The following is an 18,487-nucleotide window of genomic DNA, read 5'->3' as shown; positions in this document are numbered from 1 at the left end:
AGGACCCAGATAATTAATTTTTGTAATAATTTATAACATAAATTCTATTATATTTCATATACAATACTGCTGGTCTTCTGAGTACCTGTAAAATGTATTCCTTCTTTTCTCTAGTTTAGAGATAAAATCCTAAGTCTCAGAAGGGTAAGCTGTTCAGTATAATGCATTGACAGACAAGTAGCAAAGCTGTGGTTTAAACACGCATTTCCATAGTCCCAGGTGCATGCTCTTTCAATGGTGGACTTGTTGAGGAGAAACATTTAAAGTTTCTAAACACATTCCATTATGACAGAGATCTCATATGATCCATATTCGGTTCAGCAAACTCAATTCAATATAGATTTTTTTAAATGACTTTTATGTTGATGAAAAACATATGAGGATGAATTATACAAACAGTTTTCTAGAAAACTAAAACTATCATATGGGAAAGATTCTTGGACATAATTTGGATCAACAGCCTCAATTATAAAAGCGTAAGTGAGAACATGGAGGACTTCTTTAGAGATTAGCTTCAGCTACTTCTAGGAAACAGGTGGCCTTGTTCAATTTTTATTCTGTAACTTTAACTTCCTCAGGATTGGCCTAAGTTCCATACTGCTGCTCCTTTCTGAAACACACCTTAATTGATTAACTGGTATTTCAGTGTGATTTATATTTTAGCAAATGTGAAATTTAGGATAAGTACTTATGTTTGGTGGTACCAAAACCCACTAACTGTTAAAACCATATTCTTTCATAAATTTTAATGGTTAACATTCTGTCTTTGTTCTGGGCGAGACATGGATGACTTCTGTTATTAGGAAGAGAATACTTTACATGAGATATACTCTCTTGACAAATTTTTAACTGTACAGTACAGTATTGTTAACTGTAGACATAGTGTTGTACAGCAGACACTTATAACTTACTCATTTTGCATATCTAGATACCTGTTGAACAGCATCTGCCCATTTCCTCCTTCCCCACCTGTTGCAAACCATTGCTCTACTCTGTTTTTGTGAGTTGGAAAATTTTAGATCACTTATGGTAAGAGCAGCTTTTCAGAATTTGTCTTGTGAGTGGCTTATTTCACTTGGCATAATAATCCTCCAAATTCGTTCATGTTATCATATATGGCAGGATTTCCTTCTTTTTAAAGTCTGATTTATATTCCATGGTATGTGTGTACCGCTTTTTCTTTATTCATCTGCTGATGGGCATTTAGTGTTTCAGTATTTTGGCTACTGTGAATAATACTGTAATGAATGTGAGAGTGCAGATAACTCTTAGAGATTCTGATTGCAATTTTTTTTTGGAATATATCCCAGAAATGGGTGCTAGATAATATGATAGTTTTATTTTTAATTTTTGAGGAACCTCCATACTAATTTTCACCATAGCTGTACCATTTTTCATTCCTACCAACAGTGTATGTAAAAATGTTCCATTTTCTTTACTCCCTCACCAACTCTGTCTTTCTTCCTTTCTTTTGCCATTTTAACAAGTGGGAAGTGGTGTTTCATTGTTATGATTTGAACTTCTCTGATGACTAGCCATATTTAGTACATTTCACACACTGTGGTCATTTATATGCATTCTTTGGTTAAATGTCTCTTTATGTCCTTAGCACATTTTAAAAATAGAGCTACTGTTTTTTATGATATTAAGTTGTAGATGTTACTTATATATTTTGGAGATTAATTTCTTTTTTTTAAGATTTTATTTATTTGAGAAAGAAAGAAAGAGAAAGGAGAGAGAGAGAGAGAGAGAGAGAGAGACAGCATGAGAGAGAGAGAACACAACCAGGGTGGAGGGGCAGAGAGAGAGGGAGAAGCAGATGCTCCACTGAGCAGGGAGCCCGATGTGGGACTTGATCCCAGGACCCTGAGATCATGACCTGAGCTGAAGGTAGATGCTTTACCGACTGAACTACCCAGGTGCCCCTGGAGATTAATCTCTTGTCAGATATATAGTTTGCAGATATTTTCTTCTATTTTGTAGGGTTTTCTTTTTTAGTCTTGATTGTTTCTTGTGCTGTGCAGTAGCTTTTTAGTGACATACTTTCAGTTGTCTATTTGCTTTTGGTCTTTTGCCTTTGATGTTGTATCCAAGAAATCTTTGCCAGGACCCATGTCATGAAGTTTTCTTGATAAATTTTAATGGATAACATTCTAGGAATTTTATAGTTTCAGGTCTTAATTTAAATCTTTAATCCATTTTCAGTTGATTTTTGGGTATGGTGTAATATATGGACCCAATTACATTCTTTTGCATGTGGATGTGGAGTTTTTCCAACAGCAGTAGGGAAGACACTCCTTTTCCTCATTATGTATTCTTGGTATTCTTGTCAACAATTAGTAAGCCATATATTCATGAGTTCATTTCTATATTCTATTCTGTTCATTGGTTTATATGTTTGTTTTTATTCCACTGCCATGCTGTTTTAATTATTGTAGCTTTATGATATATTTTGAAATCAGGAAATGTGATAGCTCTAGCTTTGTTCTTTTTTTTTTTTTCTCAAGCTTGCTTCGCCTTTCTTTTGTGATTCCAAATTAGCAAATCAAATTCACCAATGCATTAAAGGACCATACATCATGACAAAGTGGTGTTTACCCCTGGGATACAAGGATGGTTCAACATGGGCAAATCAAATAATACAATATGCCATGTAATAGAATATAGGATAAAAGACACATAGTCATCTTAATAGATTTAGAAAACGCATTTGACAAAATTTAGCACCCTTTTGTGAGAAAAACTGTCAACATATATATATATATATGAGACAGTGCACAGTTGATGTCATACTCAATTGCTGAAAAATTGAAAGCTTGTTCTCTAAGATCAAGAACAAGGCTAGGATGCCCACTCTCACCACTTCTATTCAGTGTAGTCCTGGAAGTCCTAGCCAGAGCAACTAGATTAGAAAGAGAAATAAAAGGCATCCATATTAGGAAGGAAGAAGTAAAATTGCATGTTTATAGGTAACATGATGTTATATGTAGGAAGCCTAAAAATTCCACAAAAATATATTTGAACTAATAAACAAATTCAATAAATTTGTAAGATGCAAAAATCAACATACAGAAATCAGTTATATTTCCATATACTATGACCTTAACCTAAAAATTATTAAGAAAACAATTCCATTTACAATAACATCCAAAAAAATAAAATACTTAGGAATAAATTTAACCAAGGAACTGAAAGACTTGTATACTGAAAACTACAAAATTTCGATGAAAGAAATTGAAGAGGACACGAATAGGAAGACATCCATGTTCATAGATGGGAGGACTTAATATTATTAAAATGTCCATACTACCAAAAATTATCTACAGATTCAGTGCTATCCCTATCAAAAATCCCAATAGCATTTTTGATAGAAATAGAACAAAAATCCTAGGGAAAGAAGATAATGAGCACAATAAATATCCTTAATACAATGAAATAAAAACTGAAATTGTAAACAAATGTAGGCTTAACACATAAAATGATTCACTTTTAATGTGTTGAGGTGCCTCAGACAAGATTTCAAAATATTATTGTTTCCCTTACAAATATATGTATACAGTTGTGAATAATATTAGATGATTACTTACTGAATAATTATTCAGAGAATGTTACTATTTAAAGATTATGCCATCATTTCCTTGCAAAAATGGGTGCATGAATGTTCAAAGCCCTAAGAACTGAGAGCAAAAGATGGACATTAGAGAGGAGTATCAGTCCAGAAAAACTTACTTCTCACATATACTGGCAAGTGAGGGATAAAGAGAAACTAGAAGTAACTCACTCTAAATCTGTCTGACATCTTCAAAATAATGAATCGTCTCTCATGGGAAATTTACAGAACCTATCTTTATGTACATTTGGCATTACACTAACTCATTGGTTTCTAGACTCCAATTTGACTCTTAGTATAGAGCACATAGTCATACTAAAGTTAAAAGGATTTCCCTAACTTATTTCCCAAGATTCTGTAACCGTTGAGGAATTTGACATGATCTAGTGTTGTTAAATCTCTAAATAATTAGCACCTTATCTAGCTATAAAAGTGGACACTTATTAAGTTACAGACTTCAGTGGTTTGGTTTCAGAATTAACGGGAGTTATCTTTTAATTACTCCCAAAGTGATGTCCCTTAATTACTTGGATTGGACTTTAACCTAGTTAAACTTTTCATATTGACAAAGATTACCAAAAAAAAAAAAAAAAATTATCATTTAAAAGAAAACAAAGAAGCCATCATTCATACCTAATATCTTGATGAAAAGATTTAGCAAAATAAGTGATCAAAATATTCAAAGGAATGCGTGAGTTACTATATTAGATTCACACATTATTATAAGAGTAAAGAAATGCCTTAAAAATAAGTATGTGTTTGGAAGTAGGTACTTTTAAAAAGTAAGATTTTTTTTCTTTTGCAGAATACAGATAGCAATAATAATCTTCATTTCTGTGGAGGTGAAACAAAATGATAATGTGAAAGAAGGTTGAAAGCTGTAAGGTGAGAATATTACCTTTGGATCCTCTTCATGGAAATATCTCCCCTATTGCTTAGGCACAATGCATGTTAATGGGAGAGTGATAAGTGGAATCCAAGAGATTTATTAGAGGTTTATTTATGTGGCCTTGGAGAAAATTAAATAATGCATGGTAGGTTGGGGATGCCATAAGACAGGAATGAAGATTACCTCTTGTGGAAAGATGAATAATTAACTGAAAATTTTAATCATGCTAACTCAAAAAGATGGATAAAGTAGTTAGTCACTATTCAACCAGTATTTGTTTAGTGTAAGGACATAGCTAGCTTCTACTAAATAGATGAAGATTTTACAAGCTAGGGAGGGGAATATGACAGTCATCTGAAATTAATTAATAGTGAAAAGTATAGATACAAATGTGAGGATAATTTGGAGAGGCCTCCTAGAACTACAAGTTAACGGTATGGCTTCTTTGGAGGTGAAGAATTGGAAAACAGTATGGACTCTAAATGAAAGCTTAGGTACCATATGTTTAATGCTGGCATATTTTCAGTCAGGATCAGTACTGCAGACTCCCATGGTGAATTTAATTTGTGTTTTCCTGGTTATTAATAAAGTTAAGTGCCCTTTCAGATGTTAAATGATATTTACTCTTTAATAGCAAATAAGCAAAATTATTTTGTTGTGGACTATTGGTCTTCTCGCTCTTGTAAATAAGAAAAAAATGCAGTATCAACTTTTATGTGCTGGATTTTATACTACTGTGAGATGTTAAATATTCTTGTAGATTTTATTTTGAAATACTTGTAGTATAAATAAGCCAAATCTGCCAAATCTGCCAGATCATTCCAATCTGATCAAATGCAGCACTTGATTTTTCAAATACATAGGGACACAAGATTCTTTGAGGAATTGCAGTATACAAATAGGTGGTTTCACCATAATACTCTCTTACTTCTTTAATTACTATTCATGCTAAAGCTCTTAAGTTGTTTCTCAGTAACATGGAAAATAGGAAGAAAGTACAAGAAGAAGACAAAAGAAATCAAAGTTGAATATGTAAGTACATAAGCAAAGGAAAATGAAAAGAAAAATATTTTATACAAAGACGTAATACTAGGGACGCCTGGATGGCTCAGCGGTTGAGCATCTGCCTTCGGCTTGGGTCGTGATCCCGCAGTCCCAGGATTGAGTCCCACATCGGGCTCCCTGCGTGGAGCCTGCTTCTCCCTCTGCCTGTCGGCCTCTCTCTCTGTGTCGCTCATGAATAAATAAAATCTTTCGAAAAACAAAAAAGAACTAGTACTAGTCATTCTTAGAAAAACTTAAAGACAAAATGAAGAATGCAATAAAGAATAAGAGGATATGTAGAACAGTAATAAGGATGATGTGGGTTAGTGATGGGGAAAAGGTAAGGATGATAGTGTTCTGTTGTTGATTTTCTTATATTATCTCCATCTAAACATCATTATCCTTTATCCTCTACCTTACTGCATTATGACTATAAACCTTGTAAAGTGAGGACTTTTCACATAAGAGTTGGGGTAGTGCTTCAATTATTTTGCAGCTTTACATTATATACTTCATATTTATTGTTCCTTCTCTCTCTTCTCCCATCCATCATTGATTGGTGTCTTGATCGCCTCAGATACAAAAGAATCAAAACTAGTTGTCTGTTTTTATAGATGATGAAACTAGGATTCATTGAGGTAAAAGCCTTACTCAAACCCCTATAGTTAGTTGCTGTGCTGAAATTCAAAATCAAGGCAGTGTTAATCCAAAGGTAGCAATATAGAATTTACTGATAAAAAGATGCAATGACTTCACCTAGACCGTGTGATTGAGGCAGAATGTTTTAGCATTCAACAAATATTTACCAAATACCTATCTGCCAAATGTACCTTATGCAGATAATGTAAGAATTAGTATAGTTCATTTTTCATACTATCTCAGTCAAGTGATACAAATAAGCAAAAAAAAAAAAAAAAAAAAAAAAAGGAATCCATACAACGTTTTATCACTATTCTGGTGTAAGTATGGAAAGGACATTTAATCAAAATTTATGAATGCAAAGTGAAGGAAGAGTAGAAGTTAGCCCATTAAAGCACTAGTCAAGAAATAGACAAAATACATATTCTGGGTGAAATCAGTGACTAGAAAGATTAGCTAATTTTGGCACAGGTAGGATTCATATTAGTGAAAAAAGACAGGTATACAGTATCAGGAAGATAATATGGTGTTCTTAACTTATTTTATGGAGAACATATATCCTAATAGTAATCTGATAACATTAAATATTATTGTAGTCAGGAATTGCTTGGTTATAAGACGACAATTTTTAAAAAATTAAATACAATAGTTCTTTGTTAGGCTGATGATCTCTGATGACCAAGCTTTACTAACTTTTAATGAAGATGTATTTGATTTCGTAAGGTCCAGTATCCCTGTCTATGGGATCCTAAATGTCTCTATGTCTCATTGCTATAACTCTCTAATATTCTCTTATGGCTAATTAGTTACATTAAATGTTTGCACCTGAAAAGAGGAGGCAGGTTGCCAAAAAACAATATTTTAAGAGGAAAATGTAGCTCTTAAGCCTTGGCGTTTATGGCATGAGGCTGGCTGGTAGGCAGCACATTGTGAGACATAAATCAAATCTGGCTACAAAATAACATATTCATAATAGAGTGGACATCCATAAGCCTCAAAGTCAAAAAGCTGTTCAGCTATATCCCCTCACTGGCTGTAGAAATACTGATATACAGCAGGGGAAACATCAATGTAAGAGAAACTGGGAACATCTTGCATATCCTCAGATGAGTAAGTGGACAATCGGCTCATTTGTGAAATGGAATTCTGGCGTTTCACCAATAACATGAAGGAAACAGCTTAAGCCAGACTTAATGACAGATTGGTACACGAAACTGGAAAGCAACCAGAAACTGGAGAATCAGCTACGATTTTTCACCTGCTTAGTAAAACTGTCACTCTTCCTTCTTTCTTAGTGGTTACTACATTGTTTTTACAGTCTGAGGATTGGGTGTTGGCACAAGATTAAAAAGGGAGAGACTGTTTTGAGGGTACTACTGTATTAGTACCGTTTAATATGATGTTTGGCACATTTTGGCTGCTCAATAAATATAGTTTAATGGTCTAGTGTTTCTCTATACAATAAATGCAAAGTGCTTACTCCAGGTTGCTGTATGCCCTCTGAATATGCATGAGACAGACTCGAATTGCTGTGACCAAATTACTAATTACTGGTAGAGAAACACTAGCCTTGTTGGAATCCCTTTGTTTGGTAACTCAATAACATAGTGAGATGGATTCTTAAGAAGCAGATTTGGCAGAAAGGATTTTGGAGGCATAGAAAGTAGGCAGTGTCTTTTATATGCAACTCTGTTTTGCACTAGAGTTGATGAAGAGAGAATTTTTTTTCTTTAATAGTATATAAAAAGCCCACTAAATGTTTCTGAGAGATGAAATAATTCAATACAATCATTATGTCTTTAGAAATGATCACTGGAGGCATCAGGATTAGTTGATGTTAGGGAAGATAGGATCCTGAGAAATCTGGAAGAGGGAGTTAGTGTAAGGTAAAACGAAAACTATCTGGTGCCATTAGAATTGGAAGGGAATCTTGCTTTTAATGGAGGAACTTCAGAAGGTTATAATAATATCTTGTTAGTTTATACTACATTTTTTTTCTGATCATGATTTAAATTTTTTAGTCAAATACTTTAGCTTTATCTTTGATAATCTAGGTAACCTATTACCGCATTGTAAATACAAGTTTACAGAAAATAGTTATTCTTTGGCAAATTTAGGCAACATTATAAATTCTATTCAATATTTCATTTCTTCCTAGTTTTATTTTTGTGTATTTCTTTTAATTTTGATGAACAATAGACAAATCTTGGCTCATAGGAATACCTTCTTTCCCAAAACCCTTCTAAGAATTTTACATATTCCGGGACGCCTGGGTGGCTTAGTGGTTGAGCATCTGCCTTCGGCTCAGGGCGTGATCCTAGAATCTGGGATCTAGTCCCACATCGGGCTCCCTGTGGGGAGACTGCTTCTCCCTCTGCCTGTGTCTCTGGCTCTCTCCCTGTGTCTCTCATGAATAAATAAATAAAATCTTTTAAAAAATTTTTACATATTCCTTGAATGATTCTGTGGGAATCAAAAATATGAAAGATTTTTTTTTCTAAATGGTAGAGCTTTTTTCTTATGGAATTATGTACTGTTAGGGTGTTCAAAATATATTTTGATTCAAACCAAAATTAATATTAGGCTAAATTGGGATCAAAATAGAGCATAGTATTTTAGTAAAATATATCCCTGTCATAATCCACAGTGAGATATTGTAATGTCAAAACATCTAATTAGAGTAGTAGAGTCATAAATAAATCTTAATTAACCTGTAATTACACAATAATGTATGCATGCCACCTGGTGACTAGGGTCAACTGTCTGCCCTACTTGAAAGTAAGACTCTGAGGTAACTACAGAAAGTTAAAACCAAGAGGTCAGGTTGTATCCATTAGTATGAGTTTAGGTTTTAAAATATATAGGATTACAGAGGTTACATATTATCATTTATGTTAAAAGAAATTTAAATAACTGAAGAATAAACTATACAGATTATTTTGAAGTAAAAACCCCATCTTAAAATCATTTCTTGTTACTTCTGTTTGGATGTATTTGATCATTTGCCATTCAATCCTCATTTCTTTTCAATTTTAAATACCAAGAATCTAAAAAAAAATAGTAATTAATAAATAAATACCAAGAATCTGTCAAGTGGAATTATATTGTTGACTCAAACACTTGAAATCTGATAATTTTGATCAAAAGTATAAAAAATATTTAGAATGCTACACCAAACCTCTACAGTATAACTATCATGTAAAGTGATTTTTTGTTAATAATATTGAATAATAATATTCAATAATGTAAACATTATTGTGTTTAAATATTATTAGACTTTCTTATGCTTCTACCTTTATGTACTAAATTCTGTGATCTGGATAAATAGAATCAATCATTGTCTGCTTTCCTCCCAACTGATTTGAGTCAAGCAGTATGAAAGGAAATCTAGAGAACACGATTCATCAGACACATATTTATTTGCTACCTTCATACTAACTAGAACAAAACTTACATAATTAACTCCCATAAGAAAGATTCTGATGGCTTTGTTTCTTTCAAAACCCAAAAACTGAAGATTAAGTACTAAGAAAAAAACAAGCACAACACAGGATCCCAGATGACAAAATATCTATTTCTTACAAAGTTTCTCATGAGTTTTTCTAGAAGTCCAAAAACAACTCCAAAGTCAAAAAGGCTGAAGAATTTTTTTTTTTTATTTTCACAAAAAGAAACAAAATTAGGAAGGGAAGGAAGTTTTATCACCCCTTAACCTGAGTTAATATGTTTTAGGTTAGTTTCAGTGTTTGTCAGTGGACAAGTACAGAATATACTGTGCTTGGCACTTTCAGAATCCAGTCATTTTTCATTTCTGTGGTGGTCTCTCTCTCTTTATCTTTAAGATTTTATTTTTTTGTTTATTTTAGAGAGAGTGAGAGAAAGAGCATGCACAAGTCAGGGAAGAGACAGAGGAAGAGAGAGAAGCAGACTCTCCGGTGAGCAGGGTGCTGATGTGGGCTCCATCCTAGGACCCTGGGATCACAACGTGAGCCGAAGGCAGATGCTTAACTGACTGAGCCCCCCAGGTGCCCCTCACCTGTCTTTCTTAGGATGCTTATTCTTTGAACCTAGACACAGTTGTATGAGGAAAGTTAAACTAGTCTGCACACAGAGCACACGTGGAATAGCTGTTTGTGGTTGTTAGGGTTGACAGCTTACTTGAGGTTGCAGATTCCGTCACATATACAATTTATGACATATTAAAGACAATTCCATATGATTCTAGTACTAAGGTGATAAGTCATGGTGCAGACACACATTACTCTAAATTCCAGGCCATAGAATTCATAAGAATAATCAAATGTTGATTTGTGATGCTAAGTTTGGGGTGGTTTGTTACACGTACTAGTGAGTAGAGTGCTTTAATAACAGAATGTTGTATCTTAAGATATGTCACGATTAACAGTGATGTTACTTGATCCATAGCTCCATGCTTGATTTGGGTGGCCTGGACAATACTAATTGAAGGGAACTTGCCTTTCACTCCTACAGTCAGAGAACATGTCCATTACTTCTGTTTGCCATATGTCCTGTGACTTTCACATTCTGGTAGGAGGGCTTCAATATCCAGTGATCCCCAAGACTTTCAGGATGTGGGCAACAGCTGATGCCAGACAACTCCTGTGAACTGCTGGTACCTGAACCTTTAAGAAGAAGCTGGTACCGGGTTTACTTACTTTATAACAAATTACCTCAATCCTGACACTTCTCTTTATGGAAACAATGGGAAAGTTGGGAATATGCATCTTTTCTTTATTGAACTGACTCTATGATTTTCTCTTGCCCTAAGTGAACCAGTTTCTTAACCCATGATATGTGACAATGTGGAATTTACCAAAATGCTACTGTGTATAGGTAGTGATATAAAACTGACTTTTATGACAGGAAGTCTGTTGTTTATTATAATTCAAGATACTTAAAAAAAATAAAAAAAAAATAATTCAAGATACTTAAATTCAATATCACATTTTAAAATTTCTTAAATTACATGACTTCAAAGGAAAAGTAATTCAAGAATTCCAAAAGACTCAGGTCTCCTAAGTGGCTCAGTCAGTTAAATGTCTGAATCTTGATTTCGGCTCAGGTCATGATCTCAGGGGAATGAGATGGAGCCCCATGTAGAGGTGCTGCTCTGCATGTTGGAGCCTGCTTGGGATCCTCTCTCTCTCCCTTTAACCCTGTCCTCCTCTTTCTCTCCCTCTCTAAAAAAGAAAAGAGTTGAGAAGGTTTAAAGTTTAATTTTTTGAAGCCATATTATAAATTGATTAATTAGGGGCCTCTGGGTGGCTCAGTTGGTTAAGTGTCTGCCTTTGGCTCAGGTCATGATCTCAGGGTCCTGTGATGGAACTGTGTGTTGGGGTCCCTGCTGAACAGGGAGTCTGCTTCTCCCTCTCCTTCTGCCCTTCCTCCTCCCCTTCCCACTAGTGATTTTTCTTTCTCAAATAAATAAATGAATGAATTAATTAATTAAATAAACAAATCTTTAAAAAGGTAATTAAGGATTGATTAATGAGCTATTTCACAATTAATACTTATATATTGAATAATCAGGAATATGCGGTACTCATGTATCAAGCTAACCTTAACCCAATTGCAATTTGATTTTCCAGGTATTGCTAAATTTTCAGAATATTTTGTCTGTTGTGATACAGTTTATAGTTCTTATTTGGTAGTTTTTACTCCAATATTATTTATATTTATGTGACCATTTCCCACTGAAAATTTTACTTTTAAGCCAAAAAAAAAAAAAAAAAGTCTCATGGCTCAGCTGTGCTACTTTCACTGAATTATGCATGTTGTATGTATATGACACTGCCTAAATTTTTAAAATCCAGAAGTGCTCCAAAATAAGTTTTTAAAAAGCAGTTCACAATATATAAGTACATCAAATCAACTCATTGTACACCTTAAACTTACACTGTATCTCAATAATCCTGGAAAAAAATTTACAAGCCCAACACTGTGCTTTTTCATAAGAGTTTACAGTTCTCTGTTAAATATTTATGGTAGATAGCTCAAGAATGTTTGAGCTTCCAGTTTTATGGAAGGAAGAAATTCCTGAAGAATGTGTCCATGGATGAAAACCATGAGTGTCAAAAGTTGTAGGCCAGATATCTGTGCAGTGATTGAACTGCAAGTGATAAGATCTATTTCCAAACCTACTAGGACTTATTAGGCTATATATATTAAGGGTCCTGGAATATTTCTACCAAGAGTTTTCGATGATGCTATCTCCACCTTCCAATCAAACTGGGCTATGCACATATCAAGCAGATAAAAGCAAGTCCTTGATTAAGACGAAGAGTGTTTTTATTTATACATTTACCAAAAATAGTGCTATACTTCTTTCATTTCTCTCAGCATATATGCCTATGTCATTGAGATATTTTTCTTGCTTCTTAGATACTATAGTAGAGCCTGATGTCCATTATGGAGTCCAGACTTCAAACACTTAAGACATGGCTTTTGCAGTCCTTTCTGGTTAAGTATATATTTACATATAAACTATATCTCTCTATATTTTTTCCTCTATGTATTCCAGATGCAAACTGTCTTTCTTGCCAATCAGAAAGATAGTTCCTATAGGTTTATAATCATTTTAAGTTAAATGACTCACATTTATTTCACCATAATTCACATTATTTCAACACTGAGTTACAAAAAAGGCTATGTTAGGGTTTGCTTAGATTAATTAGTTTTGACTCAGCCTGTTTTCCAAGACAGATGTACTGGAAAACAGAAACAGAACCAACAATTGAGTGTCAAACAAGAATAGGAGGAAAAGATAGCTAGATGGGAAAATACACTATTTAATATCTACTGCACACACAGTATTCTAATTGAATGTTACCATTGTATGTTAATCTAATAAACTTTTATTTTTCTTAAAAATACTAATTTCAGTGGTGGTTTTGCTTTTACCAACCAAAGTAAAAAGGACTCACCCATGGACTATCACAAGAAATGAATCCATATTTGAATGCTACTCTTGGTGAGAGGGATCGTCACTGCTCAGATATGTGAAAAATTAAAGAAAGGAAATATAATGGCCAGGCGTCTGAAGAAGCACTATCTTGAGTAAAACAATGAAAGGGAAAATGATTTTTTAGTACAAATCATATAAGTTATGTCTGTCTTGTTGAGATCTTAATCTTCGAATCATAAAATGAACCATTGAATATACTATCTGGCATGGATAAGGAACTCTCTTCTGCCATTTAGCCAAGAATTTTATAAAAATTCTAGCATGGTCAGCCTGATAAGATTGTGAGTAAATTCAGTACTTTAAAGTAAAAGTGTGAGGCTTCTTTTGTGAGAACATAATCATTGTGTTGATACATGGTAGGTAAAACATTTGGTCATTTTTCCCATTTCCATTTTCCCTTGTTATACTTGCTGATCTGCATGTAATTTGAAAATATGTTGTAGTTTATTATGGCATACTGAAATTCGAAGAAAAAAAGATATTTTGCATTCCAAATAGGTTAAGCAAAGAGTCTTTCCATAAAATGAGTAAGGTAAAATTCTGCCTCTGCAGAATTACCATTCTATCAGGTAATAAAATCTGATTAACTTGTCAAGTTAAAAATAGTCTGTGGTTCTTAATTTAAATTGTATAAACGTAATATTAACCCTACAGAAGACAACAGCCCAAATTCATCATAGTGAAATGGACATGCAGCAAATGGTTGACTACTGTTTTTAAAGTTATTTTAAATCAGTAGCTACTTTTTTTCTTTTTCTTTTTAGGGTTTTGTTTAAATTCTAGTTAGCATCCAGTGTAATATTAGTTCGAGGTGTAGAATTTAGTGATTTATCACTTCCATATAACACCCAGTGTTCATCACAACAAGGGCCTTTCTTAATACCCCTCACCCATTAATTCATGCCCCTGCCCACCTCCCCTCTGGTAGCCATCAGTTTGTTCTCTATAGTTAAGTCTTTCTTTTTTTTTTTAAATTCAATTCAATTTTATTTTTTTTTAATATTTTATTTATTTATTCATGAGAGACATAGAGAGAGACAGAAAGGCAGAGGGAGAAGCAGGCTTTGTGCAGGAAGCCCGATGTGGGCTCAATCCCGGGTCTCCAGGATCACTTCCTGGGCTAAACCACCGAGCCACTGGGGCTGCCAAAGAGTCTGTTTCTTGGTCTACCTCTCTGTTTTTTACCCCTATGTTCATTGGTTTTGTTTCTTAAATTCTACCTATGAGTGAAATCATATGTTATCTGTCCTTCTCTAACTGACTTAATTTGCTTAGCATTATACTCTAGCTCCATCCATGTCATTGCAAATGGTAAGATTTCATCCTTTTATGGCTGAATAATATTCAATTCTTTATCCATTCATCATTCTTTTTTTTTCTTTTTTAAGATTTTATTTATTTATTCATGAGAGACACAGAAGGCAGAGACATAGGCAGAGGGAGAGCCAGACTCCTCACAGGAGCCCGATGTGGGACTTGGTCCCAGAACTCCAGGATCACGCCCTGAACCAAAGGCACTCAACCACTGAACCATCCAGGCGTCCCTCCATTCATCATTCATTGGGCATTTGGGCTCTGTCCATAATTTGACCATTGTTGATAATGTTGCTATAAACACTGTGCCCCTTCCAATCAGTATTTTTATATTCTTTGAGTAAATACCTAGTAGTGCAATTGCTGGGTCACAGGATAGTTGTATTTTTCACTTTTTAGGAACCCCTGTACTCTTTTCCAGAGTTCATGCATCAGTTTACATTCCCGCTGACTCTAAGAGGGTTCCCCTTTCTCTGCATCCTTGCCAACACCTGTGGTTTCCTGTGTTAATTGCAGCCATTCTGACTAGTGTGAGGTAATAATCTCATTGTAGTTTTGATTTGGACTTCCCTGATGATGACTAATGTTGAATACCTTACTTTTTGTTGTAGAAAAAACTTTTGTGTAAATTTCAAGGAAGAATTGATTATTAAACATTAAAAATCTTAAAAGAAATTTCGTAAGCCATTTTCAAACAGGTGAACTTCTACAACCTTAATCAAAGCTATTTTTGTTATATGTAATATGTAACCAAGTTAATATTTATACATATAAATCTATAAAAGTTTTTATGTTACATATATGCAAAAAATGTAGAGTTCAAAATCTGATATGAAGAGATCATTAACGTTCAGTACAAAAAGCCACATAAAGTTACCACATAGAATGGAGAAGGGAAGGCTACAATTTTCCAGTCTGAAGTTCTGCATTTATTCTTCTCTGGACATTTGCTGTAAAGAAGGATGATTTGCAGCCACTCTGGAAATAATCTCAGGCTGTTCCTCTAATTACCAAAAAAGCTAATTAAAAGACAAATTACTGGAAAAGCTTCAATTGTAACTCACCTGTAAGATCACGATCTATCTGTAACACAAAATTCTGGAGTATTTATATACTCTTAGCCATAAGATTGTGGGATAAACATGAAGAACAAAGCCAAGATAGATTTGAGGGTGATAAAAGACTTCAGTGAAGAGCAGTCACCATTTGTCTTTCCAAACAGGAACTGCTGGATCTCTCCCACTAAAATTAAATATAGAACTTATTGGAGGAAATTTACAGCTTTAATACAAGACTTACAGGAAGTGGAGGTGACCTTTAATAACACTGCCTCGTTTCTATCTCCTTTTAACTTACACAATTATTTTTTTATTTTTCTTTTATTAAATATAATATGTTGAATCTCTCCAGTAGTTTGAATTTTTCTCTCTTCTGCATGTTTCAATAAAAACAAAAACATTCATTTTACTTTTGTCTGTCTTCACAATACAATGACAGCTTTTGGCTATATCGGTATTTATTATTTGTTTTAAGTTTAAATATTGTTTACTGCCAATTGAAGTAATATCATAACTGAAGTAATATCATTTTCTTGTACAGTTACTTGGAGTGAATCATTCCCCTATGTAGTCATATACGTATACATATTTTTTTCACGAAGTTCTCTCTAGCTCTTTGATAGAATTTTGAGACATCTATGAGATAGTCTATTGAAGAAACCCACCCCCCCGTCCCCCCCCCCCCCCGCCGTGAGTGGGACCAGGTGCCTCCCATGAATTCAAGCAACAAAAACATTCTGTTCTTCCGAGATAAAAAAACTATCCCCCCTCGCCCTGACTGGGAAAGTCCCTGAACATGGTCGTGTTGACCTTCAAAGAAATCAATCATGTAATAACCCGAATGCTATGCTACTCCTGCGGTTTTTTGCCTTTAAAAGATGCCTGTAATTGCTAATCGGGGCTCTGCCACCTCGGAGGCAGAGAGCCCGTTTGCGCAAACGTCCAATAAACTCTCTTGCTTGTTGCATCTGCCTGTCTGGGGTCTGAGTCTCTGGGGCGTCCACCGGGACGCGTTGGCACCCGTGAGCCAGGGTCCAACACTATATCAAGTTTTCTTTTTTTTTTTTTTAATCTCTCCTAAATTTCTATGTCTTTCTGTTATCTGCATGGGTTGATCTCTATGTATTTCTCCAAAATACTCTTACATTTTTGTGAGATATTTCCTTCATTTCTTTTCCCAATTGTTTTTCCTTTTACTGGGTATCCTATCTTTATCTCTCTTCTTCTCTCTATTTTATTATTTTTATTTTTTTTTATTATTTATTTATGATGGTCACAGAGAGAGAGAGAGAGAGAGAGGCAGAGACACAGGCAGAGGGAGAAGCAGGCTCCATGCACCGGGAGCCCAATGTGGGATTCGATCCCCGGTCTCCAGGATCGCGCCCTGGGCCAAAGGCGGGCGCCAAACCGCTGCGCCACCCAGGGATCCCTTCTCTCTATTTTAATATAGCACACAAATACATGGAAAGGAAAGATTTTAAGAATATTCAGAGCTAAAGGCAAAAGGTTGCAAACGAGTGAGTCTAAAACGAAGTAAAAATTTTCATATTGCGGAATCTCTGTAACCAATTTTGATTGACACTATTTTAATTGGAGGAACATTGGCAAATTGTTCTAAGTGATTTTACCTACATCATCAGCTTCTCCCTCTCTTTAATGAGAAATAAGTCATCCTCTGTTTATAGTTTAAACTTAGTTTAAATTTTCCTAGAGGCTTTAAAACAGATGGTAGCATCTGCTTAAAGCTGATATGGTTATTAAAGTACAGAAGTACCTAACCACTGAAGTTTTAATTCAGTCAATATCAATCCTTCATGTATATATATAAAAAAATGCTTGAAAGTTATTTGTATGCTATGAAAATTTAAATAACATAGAAGTATAAAAAAGAAAGATAAAAACTGACAATGCAAGCTTTCTTTAACAAGACCAAAAATTTTTGACTTAATTTAATTCACTAATATAGGTACATTTCCTCCCAAACTTCAAGAAATTTTCTTTTCAGTGATTTCTTTTTTTCTCTCCTGTTTTTCTTTACCACAGAATTGCTTGCCATTGGTACTTTATGTCGTTCTCTGACTTACTTTTAGCAATACGACTGAAGGTTCTGTCAAAACTAGCTGTTCACCTGTAGGTTTATGTATATCCCTTAAGCTCTGCAAACTAAAGATCCAGAGAATAAAACCCGTTATTCATTTAGTCCACCTTACTTTATTATTAGGTATATGTGATAGATGATTTTATGTGTTAATTTTATTGGGCCATGGCATCTAGACATTTGGTCAAATACAGCCTGAAGGCGTTTTTTTTTTTTTTTTAAACATGAGATTGGCATTTAAATCAGCCAACTTTCAGTAAAGCAGATTACCCTCCATAATGTGAATAGGCCTTATCCAATCAGTTGAAAGCCTTAACAGAAAACAGATTGAGATCCCCTAAGGAAGAGAGAATTCTGCTTCCAGATTGCCCTTGGAATCAAGCTACATCAACTTTTCCTTGCATCACTAGCCTGCCAGCCCACCTGGCAGATTTTGAACTAGTTAGCCTTTACAATCGTGTTAGCCAATTCCTTAAAATAAATTTTTCTCTCTGTATGTATACATACCCTGTTGGTTCTGTTTCTCTGGAGAAGTCTGAATAATACAGGACAGCTAGAGTCATACTGCCAATTTAAAGACCAAATCTAGAGATGTAGGAAATTTTTCTAAAGAAGAGTATGTGTCAGTGTCACAGTTTAAACTTAGGTCTCTTTTCAGCATTGTCTCTGGAGGATAGTTATTCAGATAATACTACATTTGAAGAGAATTTAGTTCCTTTCCTCCTGGCTTCTAAGTTGGTTTTGTTTTATGGTTTCTGTAGTTAACGTGAGTGAATTGCAATGCCCTATCAAAAGCCCTGTTTATACAGGATCAGAAATAGCTAGAGTAAATATCCCTTCACTTATTTAA

Source organism: Vulpes vulpes, chromosome 4 (genome assembly GCF_048418805.1).
Source record: "Vulpes vulpes isolate BD-2025 chromosome 4, VulVul3, whole genome shotgun sequence".
NCBI classification, from domain to species: Eukaryota; Metazoa; Chordata; class Mammalia; order Carnivora; family Canidae; genus Vulpes; species Vulpes vulpes.
The sequence above is the reverse complement of the archived record's forward strand: the minus strand, read 5'-3'. Positions refer to the sequence as shown.